The sequence below is a fragment of the Schistocerca americana genome, chromosome 1, assembly GCF_021461395.2.
Source record: "Schistocerca americana isolate TAMUIC-IGC-003095 chromosome 1, iqSchAmer2.1, whole genome shotgun sequence".
Taxonomy (NCBI): Eukaryota; Metazoa; Arthropoda; class Insecta; order Orthoptera; family Acrididae; genus Schistocerca; species Schistocerca americana.
The window spans coordinates 1008930263-1008951422 of record NC_060119.1 but is presented as its reverse complement, the minus strand read 5'-3'; the positions used below and the strand labels follow the sequence as shown (position 1 = coordinate 1008951422).

The following is a 21160-nucleotide window of genomic DNA, read 5'->3' as shown; positions in this document are numbered from 1 at the left end:
AAAACGTAAATAACTTAATTACAGACCACTGATGATGCTACCCCAATAAAGCGAAACGTGTCTGGTGAAAAAAAATCACGCATTTTTGTAGTTGCAACGACAGAACAAATATACCCTCAAGAATTGTAAAGCAATCACTGAAAATATGGCCATACAAATGAAGAATTTAACTGCGTAAGTAACCTAGGCACTTCGACATATTGTGGTGTGAAGACTGTGATAACGTACATGAGATTAAAAACTTCAGTAACTAACATACAATTTCGAATTTCGCTCCTTGTCCTAAAGGCGAATGTAAGCTATTCGTTTGAGCAGTTGCCAGCACGCTCGTGCGCATGCGCACAGCTGAATTCGCGTATGAGCAGTGCCTTCCACTCGCTTCTGGCTACCCGAAGCGTGGCTGTTTGCCGTACGAACAGTAGCAGCAAATAGCCAGATGCTGTAGTGTGTCGGTAAACTGAAGACCAAGCGAGCGACTCCCCACTCTGCTAACCCATCTACGTCACAAGGCACTTCTACAGGCTGTTTCACAACATAGTACCGGCCATGCCGCAGCGCGCGCTTCAAATCTTTTTAGACAAATGCATTAAGACCATAAGGAACACAAAAAAACGATAGCTTCTTCCCAAACACAACATTATAGGGTAAATAATATTAACGTAAGAACGGAAGTCAGGATTCTACTTCAAACATACAACCAAATGCCTGTTCATGTGAATGTATGTTCCTCTATTGATATTCGTAAAACGAACCCCATATAATGCAATCAGTCTGTAGAATTTAAGGTTTGTTCTTGGCTCTGAGCACTATGGGACTTAACATCTGTGGTCATCAGTCCCCTAGAACTTAGAACTACTGAAACCTAACTAACCTAAGGACATCACACACATCCATGCCCGAGGCAGGATTCGAACCTGCGACCGTAGCGGCCGCGCGGCTCCGGACTGAGCGCCTAGAACCGCTAGACCACCGGGGCCGGCGCTTGTTCTTATTTTGTGTTTCTACTAAAAGGTAAACTGCATTGAAACTTAACAGTTCTTGCAACACAAAGAGTGTTCAAAAACTAAGCAGAAATTTATAGTTTTTTGTGTTGTATTAGTCCAATTTGCACTACTTTTTTGTCACTGTCTCCGTAAACATGCCTCAAAAGTATGTGTTCAATGTTATGCATACTGGATACTTACTCTGTTGTCAGCTGTCAGAAAGATTACATGTATTTTGGTAGCATCTATCATTATTTGTTTTGTATAAAAATAAATTAGAGGATCTGTATTCAATTTTGTTATAAGAATGGAATAAAGCGTATGAAATTTTTAGAAATGGTAAATATTGCTTTTGGTGAGCCTGTTATGAGTAAACCAAGGGCAGACAAGTGGTATAAACATTTCAAAGCAGGCCTTAAAGGATAGCGGTTTTACAAGCATGGGTGAGATTAAAAATGCACAGTTAAAGAAACCTATGAACTATCCCGAAGAAACAGTTCCTAAAGTGTTTCGGGTATTGGAAAAAGCACTGGCACAAGTGTATAGTATGTAATGGGGAATATTTTGAAGAGGGTAACATTGCTGTAGATTAACAAATAAAGTTCTTGCCAAAAATTAAATATTTATTTGTGAACGCACCTCTTATATCAAGCTTTCTGCTTAGAAGTCCAGAATCGGTGTAAATGTTTCGAAGGAAATTTCAGCAGTGTTTAGAACAGCTATGGCGCACATGTTTTAAGCAATATGTCTTAGAATCAGGTGAACAGTGACCGAGATAGAGATTTAGATTTCCATAAGCATCCAAGATTTTACGTGATTTTGAAACTCTCTGTAACGATAGGTTTCCTCCCAAAATTATTAGTTTTTCTTTGTGGCGATTCCAGTAAACCAATGCGACTTATTTTTCCTTACTTACGCGTCCTATTAGGTGAGGCTGACGTTTGTGTAAATTGCAGCCCTTTCATTGGGACTGGTAATACTAGCCAACAGTTATTTTTGGGTCGCCTCTTTAATACACGCTGTAATAACATTAGAGACGATCAAACGCTCCTTATTCCTCAAATACCTCCTCTTCCTCGTATTCTGCACATTTTCTTGCAATGCTAGACGATTATCCATCACTTCCGGATATCGAAGTACATCAGTAAGTATACAAAGTTTTAATGACTCTGGCAACTAAGATCCCACGAACAGAAACGACGTATATCACTGCACGCCGATCTACAGCGCTAGACAGATAACGGGCAATAGATTTTGGGTGCCCCTGTAGGCCGGTGGCAGCGTTCTTCCGGGAAAGGCCACTTCCCCCACCAAAAGCGCTGCTCGCTCTTGAGTTTACAGAAGTTTCGTATGAGCGGTTGACAGCGGGCTCGTGCGCATGCGCAGAGCTGAATTCGCGTATGAGCAGTGCCTTCCTCCCGCTTCTGGCAACTTGAAGCGTGGCTGTTTGCTGTATCAGCAGTAGCAGCAAGTAGCCAGATACCACCCGGAAAAATTTTTCTGGCGCGCCCAAGCTGCCAGATTCGCGCATGCGCAGAGCAAGCTGAATTATAGGGGAGAGGAGGGGGGTCCTCCTCCACGTGACCCTTGTATATGTTGCGTCATTCGTGAATCGTGATATTGCTGGTCTCTTCGTTTACATCTCCCACGTCAAATGAAAACAAAACAGATTTATGTGGCCGGGAGCCATCAAGTAAATTAATATACATTCTCATAATCATGAAAGACCAAAATAAGTTAGTGGTTTCAATTTTCTTATTTTATATTATTTCCACGTTAATAGCAATCAACCATTGTCTTAATGAAGCTATTTCTGGCTGTTTTGTAGAGAAATTTGCTTTTATTAATTTTTTCCCCTGAGGCAGGTAGTTTATTTGAAACGAAGTGTTTCATTCCGCACTATTGGCTACATTCAACTTCGTTCAATTTCAAGCGCAAATTTTCATTTTCTGGGACGAATGACATTATACCATAATAAAGAACCAGACATGAGAATACAGTACTGGACCTCCAAGAAAACTGGTATCACGAAAACCACATAGAAAAGCTGAATATCATGTACTTCAGAGTGCACCTGGACATAGAAATGTGCAATTAGAGCGGAATGAAACATTTTAGTATGGTTTATGAAATTCCGATGCTGCTGGAGTAGTCTCTGATGTCCTGTTCCTTTTATGACACTAAGATTTCTTAATGCTATATACGTACGAACATACGTAAACATTGACTTGAAGCTGACCAAGTAAGAAAATTTGGTTAGTCGTTTTGAATAAAATATTTTGTTTCAAATATATTGACAGGTGCAGCAAAATTTTACAAAATATGCCTTCTGTGAAACAGTGTTATTCGATCACAGGGCACTTGTCTAGTACTTCCTCTAGGCCAGAAGTTATTTCTTAATTTGTGATTACATCTTAAATTTATAGAATGCCATTCTATGCTTAATTGTAGACTGACAGCATACCGTGTTTTATCGTTTTAACTCCCCACATGGCTTTATATTTATTCCTAGAGTAGAATATAAACTGTCATTTGTACAGTTTCTTTGCCTCACAGACAACCTTGTTAATTTTTGCACATTTTGAAATAGTCATGAAATTTATTGTCCTTTATTGTGTTGTAAGCTTACACAAGAAACTGCTTCTTTTTTTTCTTTTTGCAAGAAATTTGTGTTCCATCCTACCAGTTTTTTGCAGTGCTGTGTTGATGGAAACCTGATTGGAAATGCTACATAACAATATTTTTGAGCACGAATTAAAAAAAGAAAAAGGTCTGTCAAAGTCACCCCATAGCAAAATCTTATGGTACTTTGACCTGTGGAGTCTAATTTTGAAATGATATTATGCGAAGAACTGCTTCCTTATTTGCATCCTTCATCTGGGTGGGATATGTAAGTACAACTCTGTATGCCCTCTCAACAACATGCCGCAGTCTGCACAATGCACATGGTCACGTGATGCCCCACCACGAAAGTCTCCCACCACGAAGCGCTACGAACTGACCCGATAGTCTCCCACCATGAAGCGCTACGAACTGACCCGAAGTCAGCCGAGCGCAACCGGCTGTCCCGAGACATAAGTAAGACAACATGCATCTTTGGTTTGGTTTGAAAGTCGGAGGAGGTTTTGGAAGCACCAATCATTTTCCTTGTGGTGGTGTTTGAATGCGTGTGAACAATGTTGTGCTGTGAGTTCCTACTGCTGGCTTATGAGTACAAAATCTGATGTAGAGGTGTTAAATATCTGGACCTCAGCGTGTTTCGCTTGTTATATTGTCAACAGGCATCCGGAGAATCTGCAAAGGTAATCATGTACGGGAATTCGTAAATTTTGTGGAATGTTTATTGTAAATAGTAAGTACAGCATTCATGTAATTGCGTGTTTTGTTCATTGTCTTTATACCTAGTAGTCTTGTTTAATATAAAGTAACTCTGCAGTTGTCGCTGTGTGTAGCTGTACACTATAAATACACTTTAGCAGGCTATCTATCTTGTGATTTCTGATGATGGAAATGCAAGGAGACAAACGATGGCTTATTTACTGACCATAAATTCCCGTGGTACATATTTTAGTGAAGGCTGAATTGATAGCGTAAGCTGCAGGATTCAAACGTATTACTTTCTGCGCGGTCGTTCAGGACGAAGAAAACGGAACAACTTGGCAGATCTAATTGTGAACAAATTGCGAAAGCTTTATATATTGTAACAGAAAGAGTGTCCCGTGTACGAGCCAGAATCCGGCTTTCAGTCTTATAGCTTCAGTCATCGGTTTGGTACTGCTGTGATGTAAATTTGCGGTAACTGCATCCGCTTGGAAACAGTAAAGATGAAGATGATTGCCGCACACTTATTTTATAGCCGTTGGCGAATTTTGGAAGTCATTTAAGCTTAAGTAATTACCTTTTTATGCCGTGAAAACAAAACATGCACCTGCATATGTTTCTTTTTGCATTATCTGTTTGGAAGGTTATCTCAGTCTGAATGGCTTTTGTTGTCTTTGCTTTTGTCAGTTTAAGATATTTTTTCTAAATTTTGTTGTCAAAGTAATTTACACATCCACGTCAATATTATTTTTCTATTCATCCTACATGTCAATTCAGCAGTCGTAAAAATGTATGTGTGGGTCAATTTATACTTCGCTTCATTCAATTGTGGTTGACAGTTGAGAACTGCAATGAGCTCCATAGTGGTCAAGTTAGGTTTCGTGAGAGTTGGAACACCATGTCCATTTCAGTTTGGAACACCATTTTGTGTAATTTACTTGTTTGTTTTTCAATATGATGGGATAGCTTATTTTGTTTCAGGTAGAAAATATTTATATCATTAATCTGCATGCAAACTGACTTGTTTATAGTTGATGAAACAGTGTGTGCATCATTAGTTAGCCTGTACTTGTGTCACAGAAAGTGTATAAAGAATAATAAGGAAGGGGATAACTTACATTAAAAGGTGATATAATTGTGCCTCTTGTTGGTGTGTGCTGTGCTCAGAGTTTTTACCTATGTATAAATGATACTTTTATACCTAGAAGTGTGTCCTTAGACATAGTGACTGCGTAACCTAGTACACCTACCCACAGTAGACTATATGTTGTTGTTGTTGTGGTCTTCAGTCCTGAGACTGGTTTGATGCAGCTCTCCATGCTACTCTATCCTGTGCAAGCTTTTTCATCTCCCAGTACCTACTGCAACCTACATCCTTCTGAATCTGCTTAGTGTATTCATCTCTTGGTCTCCCTCTACGATTTTTACCCTCCACGCTGCCCTCCAATACTAAATTGGTGATCCCTTGATGCCTCAGAACATGTCCTACCAACCGATCCCTTCTTCTGGTCAAGTTGTGCCACAAACTTCTCTTCTCCCCAATCCTATTCAATACTTCCTCATTAGTTATGTGATCTACCCATCTAATCTTCAGCATTCTTCTGTAGCACCACATTTCGAAAGCTTCTATTCTCTTTTTGTCCAAACTATTTATCGTCCATGTTTCACTTCCATACATGGCTACACTCCATACGAATACTTTCAGAAATGACTTCCTGACACTTAAATCTATACTGGATGTTAACAAATTTCTCTTCTTCAGAAACGCTTTCCTTGCCATTGCCAGCCTACATTTTATATCCTCTCTACTTCGACCATCATCAGTTATTTTGCTCCCCAAATAGCAAAACTCCTTTACTACTTTAAGTGCCTCATTTCCTAATCTAATTCCCTCAGCATCACCCGACTTAATTAGACTACATTCCATTATCCTTGTTTTGCTTTTGTTGATGTTCATCTTATATCCTCCTTTCAAGACACTGTCCATTCCATTCAACTGCTCTTCCAAGTCCTTTGCTGTCTCTGACAGAATTACAATGTCATCGGCGAACCTCAAAGTTTTTATTTCTTCTCCATGAATTTTAATACCTACTCCGAATTTTTCTTTTGTTTCCTTTACTGCTTGCTCAATATACAGATTGAACAACATCGGGGAGAGGCTACAACCCTGTCTTACTCCCTTCCCAACCACTGCTTCCCTTTCATGTCCCTCGACTCTTATAACTGCCATCTGGTTTCTGTACAAATTGTAAATAGCCTTTCGCTCCCTGTATTTTACCCCTGCCACCTTTAGAATTTGAAAGAGAGTATTCCAGTCAACATTGTCAAAAGCTTTCTCTAAGTCTACAAATGCTAGAAACGTAGGTTTGCCTTTCCTTAATCTTTCTTCTAAGATAAGTCGTAAGGTCAGTATTGCCTCACGTGTTCCAGTGTTTCTACGGAATCCAAACTGATCTTCCCCGAGGTTGGCTTCTACTAGTTTTTCCATTCGTCTGTAAAGAATTCGTGTTAGTATTTTGCAGCTGTGACTTATTAAGCTGATAGTTCGGTAATTTTCACATCTGTCAACACCTGCTTTCTTTGGGATTGGAATTATTATATTCTTCTTGAAGTCTGAGGGTATTTCGCCTGTTTCATACATCTTGCTCACCAGATGGTAGAGTTTTGTCAGGACTGGCTCTCCCACAGCCGTCAGTAGTTCCAATGGAATATTGTCTACTCCGGGGGCCTTGTTTCGACTCAGGTCTTTCAGTGCTCTGTCAAACTCTTCACGCAGTATCATATCTCCCATTTCATCTTCATCTACATCCTCTTCCATTTCCATAATACTGTCCTCAAGTACATCGCCCTTGTATAGACCCTCTATATACTCCTTCCACCTTTCTGCTTTCCCTTCTTTGCTTAGAACTGGGTTTCCATCTGAGCTCTTGATATTCATACAAGTCGTTCTCTTATCTCCAAAGGTCTCTTTAATTTTCCTGTAGGCGGTATCTATCTTACCCCTAGTGAGATAGGCCTCTACATCCTTACATTTGTCCTCTAGCCATCCCTGCTTAGCCATTTTGCACTTCCTGTCGATCTCATTTTTGAGACGTTTGTATTCCTTTTTGCCTGTTTCACTTACTGCATTTTTATATTTTCTCCTTTCATCAATTAAATTCAATATTTCTTCTGTTACCCAAGGATTTCTACTAGCCCTTGTCTTTTTACCTACTTGATCCTCTGCTGCCTTCACTACTTCATCCCTCAAAGCTACCCATTCTTCTTCTACTGTATTTATTTCCCCCATTCCTGTCAATTGCTCCCTTATGCTCTCCCTGAATCTCTGTACAACCTCTGGTTCTTTTAGTTTATCCAGGTCCCATCTCCTTAAATTCCCACCTTTTTGCAGTTTCTTCAGTTTTAATCTACAGGTCATAACCAATAGATTGTGGTCAGAGTCCACATCTGCCCCTGGAAATGTCTTACAATTTAAAACCTGGTTCCTAAATCTCTGTCTTACCATTATATAATCTATCTGATACCTTTTAGTATCTCCAGGATTCTTCCATGTATACAACCTTCTTTCATGATTCTTAAACCAAGTGTTAGTTATGATTATGTTGTGCTCTGTGCAAAATTCGACCAGGCGGCTTCCTCTTTCATTTCTGTCCCCCAATCCATATTCACCTACTATGTTTCCTTCTCTCCCTTTTCCTACACTCGAATTCCAGTCACCCATGACTATTAAATTTTCGTCTCCCTTCACAATCTGAATAATTTCTTTTATTTCATCATACATTTCTTCAATTTCTTCGTCATCTGCAGAGCTAGTTGGCATATAAACTTGTACTACTGTAGTAGGCGTGGGCTTCGTATCTATCTTGGCCACAATAATGCGTTCACTATGCTGTTTGTAGTAGCTTACGCGCATTCCTATTTTCCTATTCATTATTAAACCTACTCCTGCATTACCCCTATTTGATTTTGTGTTTATAACCCTGTAGTCACCTGACCAGAAGTCTTGTTCCTCCTGCCACCGAACTTCACTAATTCCCACTATATCTAACTTCAACCTATCCATTTCCCTTTTTAAATTTTCTAACCTACCTGCCCGATTAAGGTATCTGACATTCCACGCTCCGATCCGTAGAACGCCAGTTTTCTTTCTCCTGATAACGACATCCTCTTGAGTAGTCCCCGCCCGGAGATCCGAATGGGGGACTATTTTACCTCCGGAATATTTTACCCAAGAGGACGCCATCATCATGTAATCATACAGTAAAGCTGCATGCCCTCGGGAAAAATTACGGCTGTAGTTTCCCCTTGCTTTCAGCCGTTCGCAGTACCAGCACAGCAAGGCCGTTTTGGTTATTGTTACAAGGCCAGATCAGTCAATCATCCAGACTGTTGCCCTTGCAACTACTGAAAAGGCTGCTGCCCCTCTTCAGGAACCACACGTTTGTCTGGCCTCTCAACAGATACCCCTCCGTTGTGGTTGCACCTACGGTACGGCTATCTGTATCGCTGAGGCACGCAAGCCTCCCCACCAACGGCAAGGTCCATGGTTCATGGGGGGGGTAGACTATATAACATGAAGTATTTCAAATTGTGACAAACATTTGAGCAAAGAATCATTCTCTGTGATAAGCTGTTGGGGTATGCTATGTATCAGCAACTTATTACCATTATGTACACGGTACCTGAAAAGATATTCATTTAATTTCTTTTAATTGTATTGTTTGAAATGAATTTTGAAGGACATAGTTGTCACACTGTTTCTTCCCAGAGTTCAAAATTGGGATCAGCTTGAACTGATTGGTGCAATTCGTATGTGTTGAAAGGTTTGAACTTCCGCCACTGGAACACCAAACAACAAAACTTTCATAATATTCTGTATAGTAATACATTTACAGCTTTCCTCCATGACCCACCTTGTGATGTGTGGCAGATGGTATTTCATGTATTACTGTCACTTCCCCCTTTTCAAATTCCATTCAGCAACAGTGTAGGAGGCTGCCTACTGGAATTGATGAGCAGTTCAGTGACTCTCTTGTGCTCACTAATAATTGTCATTCATTTTTGGTGACCGTGGTGATTGAATGTTAACATTCTGAACAAAAGTGTACATAATCATTTATTTATGTATGGAATCAAAATATTTTGTAACCACAGCTGAACTATGGACAGACAGTACACCAACTTCATAACGCCTCAGTCCGTTAGTACAGTGCCACGATACAGTCCCAGGTCTTTATCACATCGCCTGATACTGAATAGTTTACCCTTAAAATATAAACGTTATATTGTTGCACTTCTTAGTCAGATGTGGAATCAGAATGTTGTTACTTGTAGGCGAGATGGTGTGATGTTACCCTCCCATGGTCGGGGTCTGCTGGTGGGTTGGGCTGATCCACTTTCCCCTCTTTTTTTTTTACATCCCTCATTATTATAATCTAAAAATGTTACCTCATTTACTCCAATCATTTTATTAAGCTGACCATCTCATTAGGCTTTTATAATGATCAACGGCCTGCCACTTTAATGAACGATTTAGGCCTCTATGCCTTCCTCCACTTGATTGTCTCTAGAGGGCCTTCTGCAGTTTTCACCCACTTACTTCCCCCTCGTAATGGTACTTACCATCACTTTAAAGCTGGTTTCATCCTTCCCTTCTACCTTTTTCATTCCAGACAAACATAATAATGGTGCCTTGGCTCTCTATCTCACTCTTTTTAGATTTGTTATTGATTTGATGCTCCCAGGATGGAGAAATTTATGATCTAATAGTTTGGTCCCTTAGAATCGTTAGTCCAATCCAATGAGTGCCAGTGAAGAAACTCATATTGTTTGACACTGGTGATAATGGCAATCTCATCTGAAAGAACTGAATGACATATTGGATGTCTCCATCCCCTCCTTATGCTCCAGGAGAAAAAGTGGTTCACCAGACAAGGGAGTCGGATAATCAGCATAGTTCTTGCATGTGTACCAGGACAGGCAGTGCACCTTTCATGGTTACTAAGTCTTTATTCTTTGTAGAATAGATGAAGGCGAATTTAGAGTAGTTGCTTTGATAGATAAAACACGAAGTAGATCTATATTCACCAAAGCAGCATACTCCACTCAGTCATAGCTGCTATGCTCCTGCTTTAAACTGGATGACATTCTTCTTTTAATCAGCATACCTCATTGGGGCCTTAATATTGTTCAAGAACTTTTATTTCCTGCAGTTACATACTTCAGACTTATGTTGATTTACATGCAGATGTAGAAAGACGAGTTGTCCATTTTGTCAGCTGTATCCCGTATCTACCAAAAGTTATCCGGATAATTTATTTTGACCTTTAAAGGTGACTTGTTGCAAGAAAAAGTGAAAAATAATGCTATATGACTGTAAAGTGAACACTTAAATACCGCTCTCATGAGATGATTCAGGTGCATATGTTTTGGCTGTATGTCATGCATCCACAAATGATCCAATTTGTGGAGACTGCAGGTGGCCATTACCTGAAAATACCCCAAACAAGCATTCACCAATTTGCACAAATTGCAAGGATCATTTCTCCCATTGTCTCTTCCCTCTCAACACTAAGCCCTGTCTACCATCCAAGTGCCAGTAGACCTGTTCATGGGTTGCAGAATGATGGTAGCAGATTCCTACTCCGATATTTCTCAACTTGAGTTCAAACTGCAGAAGGAGAAAAGCAAAACACAGGGCAAGAAAATACAATAGGTGAAGGTAGAGCCACTTGCTGTGATCACTGACAGATATATGCACAAGAGGGCAAAATATATTGCAACCAGTATTTCCTTATGAATTTTGATTTTTGTTTGACACACTTGTAACAGATTTTGGCACACGACATCCACTTTCAGATACTGTAGACGTTTGGTGAGCAAGCGTTCATGTGTTTTTTGACAAATCCAAGTTGGTTCTGCAATAGCATTGGACAGGGTTTGTATTTTGGTTCTTGAGACCAATTTTTAGGGAACAGGTGCTGCTTACTACAGTGCTGGAAGTAGAGCCCAAATGCGTGGGCACAGAAATCACTCTTTGAAGTTTCTGTTTTACTTATGAGGGGTAGCTGACATTGTTCTGCATCTACATATAATCTCTGCTAGCTACCAAGCGGTGTGTGACGGAGGGCACAATTCGCGTCAAAGTCATATCCCCCTCCCCCACCCCCTCTGTTCCACTCACGGATCGCGTGAGGGAAAAACGACTGTCTGAACACCTCAGTACAAGCTCTTGTTTCCCTTCTCTTTGAATGCTGATCATTACACGATTTGAAAGTTGGTGGTAATAATATATGCTCTACATCCTCGGTGAAGATTGGATTTCGGAATTTAGTGAGCAGCCCCTACTGTTTGGCGCGTCGTCTCTGTGCAAGTGTGTCCCACTTCAAACTTTCTATGAGATTTGTAACACTCTTGCGATGGCTAAATGTACCAGTCACGAATCTTGCCGCTCTTCTTTGGACCTTCTCAATCTCTTGAATCAGACCCAACTGGTAAGGGTCCCATACAGAGGAACAATACTCTTAAGACTGGACGAACTAACGCATTGTAAGTTATTTCCTTTGTTGAAGGACTGCATCGCTTCAGGATTCTACCAATAAACTGCAATCTAGAGTTCGCCTTACCCATTACTTGTGTAACCTGATCATTCCATTTGAGATCATTTCGAATAGTCACACCCAGATACTTGACTGAGGTTACCACTTCCAAAGACTGAACATTTATTTTGTACTCTTACAATAATGGGGATTTTCGCTTTGTTATACACAGTAGGTTACACTTACTAATATTGAGAGATAACTGCCAGTCATTACACCATGCATTTATTTTCTGCAAATCCACATTGATTTGTTCACAACTTTCATGTGATACTACTTTCCTGTAGACTGCAGCATCATCGGCAAACAGTCTAAGGCCGCTGTCAGTACAATCAACCAGATCGTTTATGTAAATCGTCAAAAGCAGAGGACCTATTACGCTGCCCTGGGGCACACCTGATGTCACTCTTGTTTCTGTAACTACCCCATTCAGCATGACATACTGCTCCCTGTCTGTTAGAAAACTTTCTATCCAACCACATATGTCATTGGATAGACCGTAAACTCGCACTTTTTGTAGCAAGCGACAGTGCGGAACTGAGTCGAAGGTCTTTCGAAAGTCGAGAAATATGGCATCAACCTGGGAGCCAGTATCTAGAGCCTGTTGTATATCATGCACAAAGAGGGCCAGCTGTGTCTCGCATGACCACTGTTTCTTAAAACCGTGCTGGTTTCTGCAGATGAACAGCTGAGGCTACTGATATGATTTCCCACCAACCTGTCTTGAAAGCATTCATGAGGCACTTCATAGGCTACTAACAGTCAGTTCTCTCCAGTCGTCGTCCTGGACTGGAACGTATGTGACATCTTACATGTTAGTATTAACTTTCCAGTTGTGTTGTCCTTACTATACCGATATATGACTGGACATTTTCCAACTGGATTTCCAAGAATGCTGATTGACACACCTTTTGCACTTTTGCGGTATTTGACATTCCGCTTCATGCAACAATTTACAGTGCCCTCCAGGACACAGCATTTCAGTATTAGATGTGGCAGAATCAGCAGTTCTTCTTTCCATGGGACTATTTCATTGAAACTGGTCCTCTGGTGGGACCAAGAAATCACGAAACACACAGTAGCAGTCATTTCAGTTACGTAAGATTCACCTGTCCAAAACACACACACACACACACACACACACACACACACACACACACACACACACCTCCCAAAGGCGTGTTGGCTTGGGTCCGTTACTTCATTAAATTATGCAAGAAGGGAAGGGTACAGAACTATCATAGAGGGCTCATGCTTCTTCTTCAAACGTATAGGCCTTGGTGGCCTCCAGTTGGTGACTGATGTCCTCTTTATCTGCCTGGATGGTGTAGTCCAATAAGACATGTAAACCAGTCTGACACCACCATTATTGCTGAACAACTAATACTAGACATGCTGCAGGTGCCACAGTAAAGAAACTAATACTGTATTTTGCCCAAGATTTGGCATGTGCCAGAAACCCTCCCACCTTCTAACTACCCTAAGTGTGCAGAGAGTGTCAATTTACCCTATGATATACAGTGCCTGCCCATACCTCCTTCAGTATGTGGGAGTTTTCCTACGTACTATTTCTCTGCCTAGGCAGCACCAGGTCACGATATTAATGCATACAAAAGCGAAGGCATTACAGAAATGTCTGATTCCACCCGTCTGCTTCAACCCATGACATCGTCAGTATGGCAGAAACAGCTAGTTCCAGCGTATACAATATGGCAACAGTGTCCTCACTACACACATACGCCAACAACGCCTAACATAAAAGTGACACAATAACATCTCACTCCAACAAGAAAATGAGGCTAATGGGACAGCTGCAGGAAATTGGAGGTTTAGGGTGGGGAAAAGGTAAATATACAATAATAAAGAAACACCGCACCATCCTGAAACAATTAATATCCAAAAAAGAAATTTAAATTACAACTTTCCGTTAAAAACCACCAGTAACTCACTGAAAACAAACACTTTCACAACCCATGTTACCGCACTTGCTACCTAAACTCGAAACCGTGTTACCACAATGATAACTAAAACTCAAATGAACCCAATGTCACACGTTAAACTCAGCATGTCCACATCAATCACAAGTGGGCACCATCAAATACAACACAAGATCTACAAACACAACTAACTCAGAAACACTGTACTGTAGTTATGTCACACACTACATCATTACATCACGAGATAAAGCGGACGGGTGGAATCGGACGCTTCTGTTGACTGAAAGAGAGTACGAAGAAAAGAGTCGTGCTGCGTGCTAGTAGCGATGGCAGGAATGTAGATCAGATGGTACAGGAAAAACTAGCGACAGCGTACTAGGTCACAAATATTGTGAAGCCAAATGACACAAGGGAAAGGGAATTTGTTTAAAGATTTTGACAGAGTATCAGTTTACCATAGTAGGTGGAGCAGGGAACATCCTGGATAAAGAAAAATTACTGCGTTAGGGATGATGTGGTTGAAATAGGACTAACGGATACATACAAAAGTGTCAATTTTGTGGAGGTCCTGCAGAGCTGTGACTGGCCCTGCTGTGAGCCATGTAAACAATGATTTAAGCAGGCTGCTGCTGGCTAAACAGAAATCTCGTATGAGTGCAGTACATGTCGGTACAATTGGAAGATGAGGATATATGAGATATGCTGTGCACCTAAATAGGGGATAGAAAGAGAGGTTGGCCGAGCTTCTTGCAGAGAATGACATTAGGGAAAAATATTTGTTTTGATGTCCCCTACAACCTACCAGAGTTTGTCGGTTTAAATGCTTCTCACCCTGTATATGGAACTTTGAAATTTCCATAGCTCTGACAGTCAGCAGAGTTTTGTGAAAGCATAGCAGGTGAGGCAGTAGTGCAGACTATTGTCCATTGATTCCCATCTGTTATCTTCGCGAATCTTCCCAAGAGATCAATTCGAAGTCAGTGGAGTAAGACTTTTACATATGGGATTGGTATCAGGTGGCCTGGATGTAATTACAGCAAATGCTTCTGTCACTGGCACTCCTTATAGTGGCTCAAATAAGGTCAAACAGATTGGTAGAAGTCTGGCCAGTGATACATGCATCTGATTCTGGCTAGAAGTTCCACAGATCCCAGGTGACCAGATGTTGGAGTCACTGTCACACAAAGCAAGATATCTGTGATCAGTACTGTCAGTGGGATATGTGTTTTATATTCAGGCATCCTGTTTGGAAAGAAGTTACAGTATTAGAAGAACATCACAAAATGTTTAAAAATGTGCAGGAAAGTAAGATTAGCTTATTTCATCAAATAGTTTGTGGACTGTGTAGTTACACAGAAAAGCTTCTTGTCTGTTTGCAAAATTTAGAGAGCTCTGGAAAGATAGACACCATGTGCCTATCTGAGTACCACATAATCACCGGGTTAGAGAAGTTCATATAAAAGATTACACTCCAGCAACATACTCGCATACAGCTAATGTGGCAAAAAGAGGAGTTGTGACTTTATTAAGACAGAACACAAGTTCAAAAACACTGAGGCAAATAAATTTTATAGTGGTCAGCACATAGAAGTGTGTGCTGGTGAATTGATATTGAAGAATAGTTTAGTTTCAATTGTGTCTATAGATCCCCACTGGGAAATTTTAAACTGTTTATGAGAAATATGTAGTCCTTACTATGGTGGCAGACAACAGCAAGCAGTCAGGACTTTCGATATTACCTAACCCTGTGGTCATTTCATTGTAGGTTTTAAGAAGGATTCTCATAGGAAAAATGATCTGGAAACTTATTAAGAAATTTTTTTTTAAAACATTGAGGAACATCCGCATTGTCAGTAATTCGGACAAGACCTACAGCTACAGGGAATGTAGTGAAACAAGACACAGGACAACAGGCCACAGAAAAGGATAACATCACCATTGCATTAAATGGAAGGTCTATAAATGATCAGTCATGTAATGGGTTCTACAACAGTATCTCATCAGAGCCACAATAATATCTTTAGTAAATTGTAGTCTGAGTTTAGGGAAAGTTTCTAAACTGAGAATGCCATTTACACATTCATTCAAATTTTACAAGCATTAAATAACAAAATAGCACTGGTCGGTATTTTCTGTGATGTGGCTTACAGCATTTGGCTGCTTGAAACACAATATTCTCCTAGGTAAATTGAGGTTTTATGCAATTGATGGTGTAAGCAGCCAATGGATAATGTGTTCTGAATCACTCTCACTTCCTAATTATCAGGTCTTTTGATATTACCTACTCCAGAGAGAGCATAATAAAAGATGTAAGATTTAATTTGAGGACCAGCAGAATATGGGCATATTTTAAATGCCACTTTGTCTTGGTCATTGGTCTTTAGGGCCTTATATGCTCGCATTGCAAAGCCAAATCTAGTTTTTAGGTGGTTAAGAACATAGTCTTTCCAATGAAAATGGTTTAAAAGGGTTTTTAGAAGATTAATTTTCTGCAAAAGTGTATTAATAACAACCATTTTTGGCATTTTTACAAAAATCCTCAACATTGCGCTAAGTTTGTACACTACTGGAAAGCAGTAGGACAATGAAATTTTATATTCCAAAACCTTATATTGATAAGTTACGACGTGCAAAGTTTCAGGTCTATGCTGCAGTTATGTCCAGAGGTACAAAAAGCTAAACTTCACAGTTCTCTCAAGTATTTATTGTTTTGGCTGACTTTGCTTCAGATTATCCATATGAAGATTGGTGAAGAGATCTTTATTATTTCACTTAATAGAACACGAAAAGTTGTACAAGATGTAGTAGTTTTTCTTCTTAGAAGAAAATATTGGCGAGATATCGTGACACAAATTTCCCGAAAACTCGGGTGCATTTTCGATAGTTGTATTATGGGGTCACACAAATGACTATTTCTGTGGAAGTATTGTATTGACGAAAGAAAAACATTTACCAGTGTCCATTGGGAACATGTACGAATGTGTACACTAAAATCCAGCAAACTTCATGATGATTATGCGGGAACTTTTTCCAAAATTAGACAACTTGGCATGGAATGCCCTGCCATTGTCACATCTGTTCCATATTAGATGAGTCTTTCTTAATAGTTGTAGGCTAAACTCACTGCTATCCTCAGTACCCATTAGTGCTGACTAGGCCTATCGCTCTTATTTCTTAGAAAGTCAATCATACTCGTCCTGAACTTAGGTCTCATTGGTATTGAGGGGAATTAAGTTACAGAACACTAAACTGAGAAAACTACCAAGGACACTTTGAAAATATCAGACTCTACTTGTGGATGATTCTGTATTATTGACTCCAGGGAACTAGGGGCTTAATTTTGCTGCTGTTTGGTAACCATGAAACTAGCTAGCAACAGCCAAGTGTTGAGAAAGATCTTGGGATTTATTCAGTTGCTTAAGTATGATTTGTAAACTTTTGAGTTATTTCTTGTGTGATCGGCTTGGCTATTGGATAGGGCAGTTGGGTGTCTCCTGTCACATTATCGTACCAAGTGGGTTGCAGACTGATGAACCAGTGTGACTGCTGACCTGTGCAGTATTTTTAAGCCTTTACATTTCTCATTATTTTAATATGTGGGTGTTTTGTACTTCTTTCTTTACTTCACGTAATTGATTTGACGGTCTTATCCATGTTTCCCATGATTGAGATGTAGGGGTACATGTTGGAGACATGAAAGGTCTGCCTATCATCTTACAGCCTTGGGGTTCTCCACCTGCTTTCAGATATGTAACCTCATCCACTCCATGGTGTCTACAACATCTCTTTACAGTGTCAAAAATCTATTATAAAGGCAAATGACAAAATATCTTAGTAAGATTAGTGTTGTGGTCTGGGTGGTTATCAAAATTTAAAATGTCATTGCATTTGAGTGCTATATGTATCCTGTTGATGCACAGAATATTGAGAGATTAACCCAATAGAAAGTGGCTTCTCCTTGAGAGAAATCACCGTATCATGGCTTATTGAAACAAAATTGGATGTGCAGACTTATTGAAATTTCAGAAATAAGTAGGGAAGAGATTCATCACCACATCCATCAATTCTCGCATAGCACAAGAAATTTATGGAGATGGGGACAGTGTTCAGTAAAGCGAGGAGTGGATGACTAAGAACTTCTGAGGAAAACATTGATTCTGTAAGAAAAGCCTTAGATCTTTCTCCCAGAAAGTCTATCTGTACTGCTTACAGGCATTTACAATTACCACATTCAATAGTGCACAACGTCGTACACCGCAAATTACAATTGTTACAGGCATAGGTTCAAATGTTAAGCAAAGCAGCTCACATTCTGGATTGAATATATCAGATGAAACATTCCTCACCCTAGTTTGTTTCAATGATGAAGCAACTTTTCATTTTTCGAGGAAACTGAACTCTCACAATGTGGGATAAGGGAATCCTATGGGACGTGAGAACTTCAATTAAATGGACCAAAGCTGGAAGTGTGGTGTTGTATCACATGTAATAACATTATTGGTCCTTTTCTCCTCAGTGAGACATCAGTAAGTACAAATGTGTGCCTTATAACGGGGCATCTTCCTCTAGCATTACTTTTCCCCAACAGTAGTTGTCGATACGAGTATTATTTTTCAAATTTTGGATAGGTCAGTATTATCTCAGCTGCTTTTTTTGAAAACTTTCATATAATTTTATACACAGTATGTTATATTTCAAGCTAAAATTTATGATTAAAAACATTTGAAATGACGAGTTATGTGGCATACTTAAAATTTCTATTATTAATTACCCAATCTAGTACTGTTTACTGTGTTTATTACTGTATTCATTTACGAAATAATAATTGAAGTTAATAGAAATTCATTTGTCAAGAAGAATTGTAAACCCTTTGGAATATGGTTACTACCACAGAGTGAAGTAGTAGTAAGCATGCCTCTGATGTGATCGGACGTATTTTTGTATTTTGGGTCAACAATGTAATTTCGACTTTGTTTATGTGAAAGTTCAAAAGATTGTATGATATACTAAAATGTGACAAAATATATTAATGCAACAACAAAAATTCTGCAACAACCATATTTAAACTTGGTTACATCACTTCAAACATGAGAACCTAAAATGTGAGAATTTCAGCTTCAAGAATCGGACCAATAGACAAGAACAACTGGAGCCAACTCTACATGAAAAACTAAGTAAACTAGGAAGTTTATTGTAAGCTTGGTTCCTCTGAAATTTCTCGTGAAAGACTTTACTTATTGTGGACAATATCTGGAATTAGGAAGGAAGGGGAGATTAAAACATGGACCTTTTGATGGAATATGTGGCACCACAACATGACCTTCAAGCAACCATCATTTTCCAGCTCAATAGTGCACCACCACATTTGGGACCAAATGTTTGTGAGTTTCTAAATGAAATATTTCCAGAAAAGGTGGATCAAATTCCCTGATCATCTTCTTCACCAGATGTCACTGCAACTTATTTCTGTAGGGTTTTGTTAAAGATGTTATGTATCAGACAATTGTATGAGGCATCACTGATCTCAGGCAGAGGATTGTTGATGACACTGCCATCATTGATAAGGTTTTGCTGCATGTGAAACATATATTTGAATGTGGGGGTGGGGGGGGGCGGGTTGTTTTTCCCCTCACAAAGCCATCTATCAAGATGGTTATTTTATTGGTACAAACGACTGCGTGCCACTTACATTTGGATTGTTCATTGTAAGGTGCCTGGTTTGATCCACTTAATCCATAGTAGATTGTGATTTCAGAGCGGCCTTCCCCAGTTAAGCCTTGCAATACCGGTGTGGGGGAGGAGAGAGTAGTTTATGCCCACCTTTTGAAAATATTTGATCCATCATATAGATGTGGATGCATGACTGCAGCTGGTCAGTAACTCAGAAAAAGGATATCAGCAGCCATAATTCTTCCTGTTTTTATTATTATTTAAGCAACCATTTATGGCATGTCAGTAGCATCAAAACTGGTTGCTTAAATAATATAATTTTTAGGAAGAATTATGGCTGTTTGTAACCTTTTTCTACTGGTTTCGAAAATACTGTGTTTTAAATTTTTCAGTTAAACTTAACCCAAAAATTTAAGGCTTGGCAGTAGCTGTCACTTTCCACAGTAAATATCATATTCTGGGTTTTCAAGTTCAGGGCCTCACTTACACATCAGTATCTTTTTTAAAAAAATTTTGTTAGATTTACGAAATTTGCATTTTTAAATTTTTTGTGGTGGCCATAAAGCCACCCCAGCTTGGTAATACATTATTGAAAAAGCATTGATATTGCAAAAAGTGTGCTAAAAGATACTTTCAGGTTCTGGACCTTACATACAAACCAGTACACCTTTAAAAAATTAATATGTCAACAACAATTACTGATTTTATATATATAGTGGGCATAAAGCTTTTCCTCCTTTAGCCTGTAATGCACGTTATGGAAAATGCATTGATATTGCTATAGTTAATGAAGTACTTACGCAAAAGTTTCTTCTCTGGGATGTGTGTTTTCTACTGATAATTTGGGGAATTCAGTTAGATTTTCTAAGCACAAATGGAGAGTAAATCGTTAGAATTATTGTGATTCATAAAATAGCTTTTAGAAACAGTGTAATAGTTGCTTCTATTTATTAATGCGTGCCTTGACTTGTTTCAAGTTTCCTAAGATTCCCCATATTGATGAAGATTTGTAACATAATGTATGTGTGAGTGAATGAATGAGATGCTGAACCATAGCATTTCTAAGAACTACCTGCATGTGGATTCATGTTACATAGTTTACAACAATTTCTTCTAGAGAAGAATGATTACCAGAGAGAACCAGAGACAGACAGTGTTAATAGGAACATCAGACTGGAATGAAAGCTAGACAACTCAAGGTATAACGACCACTTCATATCAAAAACATATGAACTTATAAACAGTGTAACACCACTATCAAACAACAAAAAGTGCTTCACAAAAGAAAACACACACACACACACACACACACACACACACACACACACCTGCAAACAACCAATTACCATATTTAACACTGAAAGGAAATGCAGAGATAAGTATTAAAAATGCAGTATGGAGGGAAATTTTGTGTAGTGAGATTAACTGTAGCTGGCAGATTTTATCTAAACTAATAAAACTTAAAATTGATAAACAGCATATTTGGACCTTTGTGATCCAAAAAGTACCCTCTATGAATATTTTAATGATATTCCACTGTCAGGTGGAAAGTGTTTTTATTTCCTTGCGTATCACTACTGGCCACTGTGCATTGTTAGTTGATATGAAAAAAGGCAGAGTTGCACCATGGTTCAGAATCCACCTTAAACTG

At 39.3% G+C, this 21160-nt stretch overlaps 1 protein-coding gene across 1 annotated transcript in view; it reads left to right on the top strand.

The window, feature by feature from the left end:
• Positions 1 to 4069: 4069 nt before the first annotated feature.
• LOC124616111 overlaps positions 4070 to 21160 on the top strand; it is a 235005-nt gene continuing 217914 nt past the window's right edge. The window contains exon 1 of the mRNA XM_047144378.1: positions 4070 to 4285. The gene's annotated coding sequence lies outside the window, so the exon portion shown is untranslated. The remainder of the gene's footprint in view (positions 4286 to 21160) is intronic.